This window comes from Pelodiscus sinensis, chromosome 4 (assembly GCF_052426305.1).
Source record: "Pelodiscus sinensis isolate ZL-2025 chromosome 4, ASM5242630v1, whole genome shotgun sequence".
Taxonomy (NCBI): domain Eukaryota; kingdom Metazoa; phylum Chordata; order Testudines; family Trionychidae; genus Pelodiscus; species Pelodiscus sinensis.
Window position 1 is genome coordinate 69,794,030 of NC_143055.1, and position 7,373 is coordinate 69,801,402.

The window sequence follows — 7,373 nt, forward strand, 5'->3', positions numbered from 1 at the left end:
CAACAATAACACTACAGTAACACAAAGGGCCAATTAATCACAAACTCTTGTTGAGAGCTTTAATTCCTCTTCTCAGCCCAACCCCTTCCTCAGGCCAGGGATTCTATGTACATACCACCACCTGGCCATTACTAAGGCTAAATTTCTCTCCTCCCCACAATTTCCTCTTTCCCCAATCAGGGTCTCTATTCCACCCTACTATGTCAGGAATTCTCTATTACCACCCAGTCTCCCTTCCCCTTATCAGGATCACTCACTCTCCCACCTATGCCAGCGCCTGTGTATGTGTCTCATCACTCCACCATTCTTATTCCTTTGTCGGGGACCTGGTCAGTGTTGCAACATTTTAGACTCTACTGGGACAACTCACATAGCTTCTGCCCCTTCCTCCACCACTCCCCTCCCCTGGTCATCTTAGCAAAGAGCTATCATCAACTGATTTTTTCATCAACCAGAAAATGGAAGTGTGATCAATTTGAGCATAGAACTTCACTAGATTAGGTAAAAAGAAAAAAGTTTCCCCCCACCTCCAGAACACATTTACCATTTTTCTACAAGGATTAATGATTACGCCTGCTTTCCTGATCCCCTCATGCATAGAGGCCTTCATTTACTCCTGCTACAGCAACCTTGATCATAATTAGTAGGATGAGGAGGAAAACAACTTCAGGTTTCACATATGTAGGATAGATTAGGAGCAGGCAAGCAGAGTCTTAACTACTGAGCTAGGAAGGCAGCCCGAACACCGTTATTGTCACCTTGGAGAGGAGAAAGAACATACTCTATACAGAATACTTCTCCCTGATTGAGCCCAACTCCAGCCATTATGACACCATCCCAAATTATTTCTTTTTACCAGAAATCTGGACAAAATAAAGCCCTGGAAATACTAGTACTTAAACCATAGCTGAGAAATACCTTGGAGTCAGAACATAAGATCAAAGCCTATGCAAGTGAACCAATTCAATTAAAATAGACAGTGAAAACTATTAAATGAGAGTAACTCGCTTAAGGTCTAAATAGCCTGTGAAAAACCCAGATGAGGAACAAATAACATCTGTTAAATGTTTGCCATCAGAATTCAACACAGGTACTGCATGCACATTTTATGCCTTGTAATGAAACATACAGGCACTGGCCTCTTCAGATCCACACCATCACACCTGATGGGCTATTGATCTGTTTGACTATGGCACTTTCCATTTTACTTATTTCATTTCTCATGCCAACTCATTAAAGAGGAGGTGAGGCTGTGAGACACAGATTCAAAAAAAGTGATATAGACAAGTGTTTCAGACTCTCATATTTCTCTTGATGGATTTAATGACAGTACACTTGAACCAGCCAGCCAATTAAAGGGTAACTCAAATTCTCTGCCACCATGTGGTGGAGTCCCCACTCAGGCCCCTTGGTCTGCAACACCATCTGGTCCAGAGAGCCTTCTGGTGCAGTCAACTGTGCTTTTACTGTCATTTCCCACCACCTTCTATTTACAAAGCTTACAGTCAAGTCAGCCAGCTCCTCCATCTACCTGGGAGCACACTAAACCACACTCTGGCTCCTTACCCCTCCTGACTTCCTTCCTCTGTCTTATATAACCCTCAGTCAGTGAGGCCCACAGCTGCTTCTAATAGCCCTTCAGGTCTGGGCTTGCTCAGCTGTTTCCCCTAAGCCTCTTCAGCCAGGCTATGGTGCAGAGCTCTGGTTTAGCCAGCAGTCTGTCACACAGCACTTTTGAAGCCTATCAAGCTTTGGTCAGGTCAATGTGGCAAGTCATTTAATTTTCCTCGTCACTCATGTTTATTATTTTAAAAAATTAGTCTATCAAAAAATTTACAAGACCTGATAGAATTAGAACGAAGTGATAAATGAATTAATTAAGTTTAAAGGTTACAAGAAAAATATAATTGGGAGGGGAAACCACCACCAAGAGTAAAAAAAAAATGACAGTTTAAATATTGGCTGAAAAAAAATCACATTTTACATGAAAACTTTAGATCATTTTAATCAGTCATAGAATGAGATTACCAAGAGTTAAAAAAAAAATCAAGACTAAACAGAAATCTTTCCTCCCTTCGTATAATTATACAGGCCCAGCCAAAGAGTTTGCGGGGCCCAAGGCAACATGTTGTGGTTGCCTGCACTGTGTGGCCGGGTGGCTCCTAGCCAGGACAGTGACTGAGCAGCCGGGCAATCACCTTGGTCGCCTTGCCCGTAATTATAGGAACTTCATTTCTAAATGCCAACAGCCCAAATGTACTGTTGATCCAGCATTTCTGTTTAAGTCAATGGCAAAATTTCCAATAGACTTCAGTGGGAGCAGGTTTATCCTTTATTTTGGGGGGCTTTTCTTGTAATTTATGATAGAGTTTATCTGCCTTTGTTTCTATAGTGTAACTTCATGTTACACCAGTTTAATTGTGACTTGTAATTAATGGGGCTGCAGTGGTGGTAAGTAAGAGCAGAATTTGGTTCACAGATTGTCAAGGACACAGATTGTCACCTCATCCACTCATTCTGCTTTATGGCTATTAATTGCAAATCTATTTTCCCACTCCTGTCTTTGCACCATGACTTTCTAGGTGTAACTATCAGTTTAAATTCAATATTCCCTCATTTGAAGTACTTCTTTCTTTCCAAACCCATCCAATTCTGCACCAGCAGTTCTCAATGTGTGGACCACATGCAGTCTAATTAGCAGAGAGTATGCTAATGGCCATGGGCCACTGCAGATCCAGGTTGCCAGCTGCCTGACTGCACGATGCACTAGGGTTGGGATCACTGGTGGAGTCCAGGCCACTCTGAGCGGTGGGCCAGGCATTGGCAGAATCTGAGGTTGCTGCCTACCCTGCAGAATCCACAGTTACCCAATGGGGTTGGGTCTCATGTGAGGGGTGCCAGACATCCTGCACAGTGCAGGGGGTCCATGTCATCCAACCCTACTCTCAGGGCTTCACTCTGTAAAGGGTCTCCAGGTGGGAGGCAATGGGCATTGGACCTTGGTTGGGGGGCACGGTGGTCCAGGTAATTCAAATACAGTTCACAATGATAAATAGCTTCAGAACCACTGCTCTACACTCTGTCACCAGTGATAACCTCCCTGAAATACAAGAACGTAGTCTGTGCACCATCTCTACCTTACTGTCATCTCAGCTGGGACAGAATCCTAAGAGCAATTAACCTAACACACACTGGATAAACCAGCCCTGAAAGTACTGTGAAGATACTCTAGTCATTAAGCAAGCTGGCTATCATCAGAGTGACCTGAACACCTTCCTACACATCTGTGAAGCACCTAAGATTGGAACTTTAAAAACACAAGACAACCTTTGGAAATGTTGCATAAAAATGTGTCTGGGAGATTTTGGTTTCCTATACCTCCAGGAGCCTTTTTGCTAATAAAAATATTTGTAAGGTGTGTGTGTACACTCTGGGTTGCTTGTTATGTGAATGACAGAACAGGAATTTGAACCTTTAAGCCATGTACAATCCCTAGGAGACAAAGGATTCTCAGGGCACCCAAGACTGAGTCTCACCTTGTTATCTTCCCCCACAGCGAGAGGGTGTCTTTCTTGTGGTGGCTGATATCAGCTGCATAACAGCTCCACCCTTTCAGCCACTCAACTACTCTCCTCTGGGCTATGCCAGTGCTTGCTTTGCATGTTAGCAATAGATACTCTAATCCCTTTGAATTGTTACCTTTTAATATGCAGTCCCTACCACTGACCACTCACTGAATTTCCAGATCCTCTCCACTCAAAATTGCAGAGTGCCTCAGTTTGCTAGTTTGACCTTTTAAGGTTCATCCATCTAAGGAAAACTTCATGGATGCTTGGCTCCACAGCCATAGGAGCAGCATTAATTTATGCTAGAGAAATCTCCCTTATTGTGCAAATCCAGTAAATTTATCAACATGAACAGTAAAATCATGACACATTGTGCTCATTCAGCAGAATGACTATTCTTAGTGAGGGACCCTACAGACCTTCATTTAGTGTCAGTTTTTAAAAATGATTTGAATAATGCAGACTAGACCGATATAGGCAATTCTTAAATTCTCATATTTCATTAACTATCTCATGGGAACCCCAAGCAGTAGGCCTGGTGCTAGGTGCTGTATTAAGCAGAATTTTAAAAAGGAGACTGTGCACCAACAAGCTTACAAACCAATTATAAAATATGAGACAACTACTACAGACTGTTGGGGAACAGAAGGTAAAAATGAGACAATACAGCTCAGTATGATCATGCAGTGGTCTCAGTATCCCAGCCATTGCCAAATTTTCTGTAGGTATCATAACAAAGCTTTGGAGGAGGATAATGAGTTAGTTTATGCTGATGGAGCGGGTCTCGCAAAATGTGCGCCATATTTTGCGTATCTTTTTCTGATACTTTTGTTGGAAGAGGCTTTTCTAAAATTTGGCCCTTCTAGACTGGGCCAAATTTTGGGAAAAAAATCCCTTCTTTCGAAATCCCCCTTCTCTCTCATGGAACAAAGAATATAGGGGCTTCAGAAAGAGAGTGTTTGTTCTTCTGCTGGACGCGATAGTATCCTATAAACCCCCTGCAGTCTAACTGTACCCTATAGGAGGTAACATGGGAGAAAGCACAAAGGTGTCGGCTTGAAAGTTTCACAAGCAGCAATGGAGGCTGATAAGTAAGTGCCAATCAGAGGTGAGAGTCAATATTTCAATAGTGAATGAAAGAGAATAGGTAGGGTGGGGATAGGCCCCAAGTGGATTGCAAGTAGATACTACATTAAATACTGTAAAGGGGAGGGATGGCTCAGTGGTTTGAGCATTGGCCTGCTAAAGGCTGTGAGTTCAATCCTTGTGGAGGCCATTTGGGGCAAAAATTCATGAAGGGTGGTATTTGGTCCTGCTGTGAAGGCAGGAGAGTGGACTCAATGACCTTTCAAGGTCCCTTCCAGTTCTAGAAAACAGGCAATCTCTATTAAGAAAGAAGAAGAAGCCAATTATGCTGGTGCTTTGACATTCCTTTAACCAATAGCAGTTTTATTCCATTCTAAGACTAGATTAATTTGGTAGCTTGGACTCATAAGATCTACATGGAGAACTGCTTAGAGAGAGTAGATTTTGCTGATGTATGGTGGAGCTCATTTACATTAGTTTCCATAACCAAAGGGAGATGCAGGGGAAAGATCTTTCACTTTGCCACATCAAATTGATCATGAAAAGACATGCAGCTAAGCAGCTACAGATGAAAGGGCCTCTCTTCCCCAAGCTGCTTTGTCAGCATGCAAGAAAGAGGATTCATTTTCAGATATAGCTAGATTAATTTGTGTTGCTGAAATTACCAATAATCCATAAAGAGATTCTCAGTCACAACTGGGTCCTCTCCATTAGTTATCAAGCTGGAATTTGTACAGTCCAAAACACAAGCACAGGGAATGAGGGCAAGGAGCAGGTGAAGCCCCTACTCATGCTCTTCATGTGCCAGAGAAGCTGAGACAGTGTAGAGAAATATGGTAGTTTGTTGCTGTTGTAGGCCACTAGTAACTTGCTGCCTCCCAGGAACCAGGAAGAAGCAGGGAAAGAATTGTGACAGATGTGTCCCTGAATCTCAGTGCTTCCTAAGAATCCTCTCAGGGTAGTGCCATTTTTTTTACAGTTAGTACATGCTCAGGGTTGTAACTAAAGACTTCTATGTTATTAATATAGATACAGTGAACCAAACAACTTTCTTGGAAGAGATTTTCAAGGGGTTTTGTGCTTTTCTTTTTTTTAAGCTGTTATTTACAAGCTCACATCTGGAACTACAGTAGACTTCTAATAATCCAGAACCTATGGGACCTAGGTGGTGCCGGATTATCAGATATGCCGGAGTATCAGGATGTACTATAAGATGGTTATATATATACACACTGTATACATTATATACTGTATATAAAGGGTTCTTAACCCTTTTTATTGTACATACTGTATACAGCATACTGTAATGTTTTAGGTTTTTTAAGCCTTTTTTACCCTTTTTGCTCAATTCAGCTGCTGCATCTGTTACCTTGTGACTCTTTTTTTTGCCGACGCTCACTCACTAGGCTCTTGCCATTTTGATGCCGGACTATCAGTCGTGCTGGACTATTGGATGCCGGACTATTGGGCTGTGTCTAGACTGGCATGATTTTCCGGAAATGCTTTTAACGGAAAAGTTTTCCATTAAAAGCATTTTCGGAAAAGAGCATCTAGCTTGGCGGGCGGATGCTCTTTTTGCGGAAAAGCGTCTGTGCCGATCTAGACTCGCTTTTCCGTAAAAAAGCCCCGATTGCCATTTTCGCGATCGGGGCTTTTTTGCGGAAAACAAATCTGAGCTGTCTACACTGGCCCTTTTGTGCAAAAGTTTTGCACAAGAGGACTTTTGCCTGAAGGGGAGCAGCATAGTATTTCCACAAGAACACTAACAATCTTACATGAGATCGTCAGTGCTTTTGCAGAAATTCAAGGGGCCAGTGTAGACAGCTGGCAAGTATTTCCGGAAAAGCGGCTGATTTTCCGGAAAAACTGGCCAGTCTAGACACAGCCTTGGAGTTTTACTGTAGAAGGAAACCTCTTGAAAATCAGTTGCTAATCTATGAAATGAGTGACTGACTTGAACCTGACTTTCATTCCCACATTTTACCTGCTAGGTATTCGTACTCACTCTCTCCTGCTTAACTCAATTGTGGACACAAAGGCTGCCTAGACTGGCATGATTTTCCGCAAATGCTTTTAACGGAAAAGTTTTTCCGTTAAAAGCATTTGTGGAAAAGAGCATCTAGGTTGGCACGGATGCTTTTGCGGAAAAGCGTCCGTGCCAATCTAGATGCGGTTTTGCGCAAGAAAGCCCTGATCGCCATTTTCACCATCAGGGCTTTTTTGCGCAAAATGGTTCTCAGTTGTCTACACTGGCCCTCTTGCACAAAAGCATTTGTGCAAGAGCGCTTTTTCCCCAAATGGGGAGTCATTGTATTTGCAGAAGAACACTGACAATCTTGCATTAGATCATCAGTGTTCTTGCGCAAATTCAAAGTGGCCCAGTGTAGACAGCTGGCAAGTTTTTCTGGAAAAGTGGCTACTTTTGTGGAAAAACTTGCCAGTCTAGATGCAGCCAAAGAAAACAGGCAATGCAGGACTGCCAACAGGTGGCCAGACCCTAGATTAATCAATAAGACATTGAAGCCTGAAAACTGGAGAATTTAAGATGAAATAAATCAGTAATGATTGTCATTATTTTTAATTAAAATAACAGATTTCATAGCAGCACTCCAGTGATGCTTTTATGGATATCAACTGAACCCTAAGGAGTCCCTTGGCACTTTCAAAACAGATGCACAACTGAGTAGAGTCTATTGATAATATTTCTAGGTGACATAACAA

The 7,373-nt window shown here is 42.4% G+C and overlaps 1 long non-coding RNA gene across 1 annotated transcript in view; it reads right to left on the reverse strand.

Annotated features, from left to right (window-relative positions):
• LOC142829444 (uncharacterized) overlaps nucleotides 1–1,665 on the reverse strand; it is a 90,965-nt gene extending 89,300 nt beyond the window's left edge. The window contains exon 1 of the long non-coding RNA XR_012903857.2: nucleotides 1,504–1,665. This is a non-coding gene — a long non-coding RNA (uncharacterized LOC142829444). The remainder of the gene's footprint in view (nucleotides 1–1,503) is intronic.
• Between the last annotated feature and the right edge of the window lie 5,708 nt (nucleotides 1,666–7,373).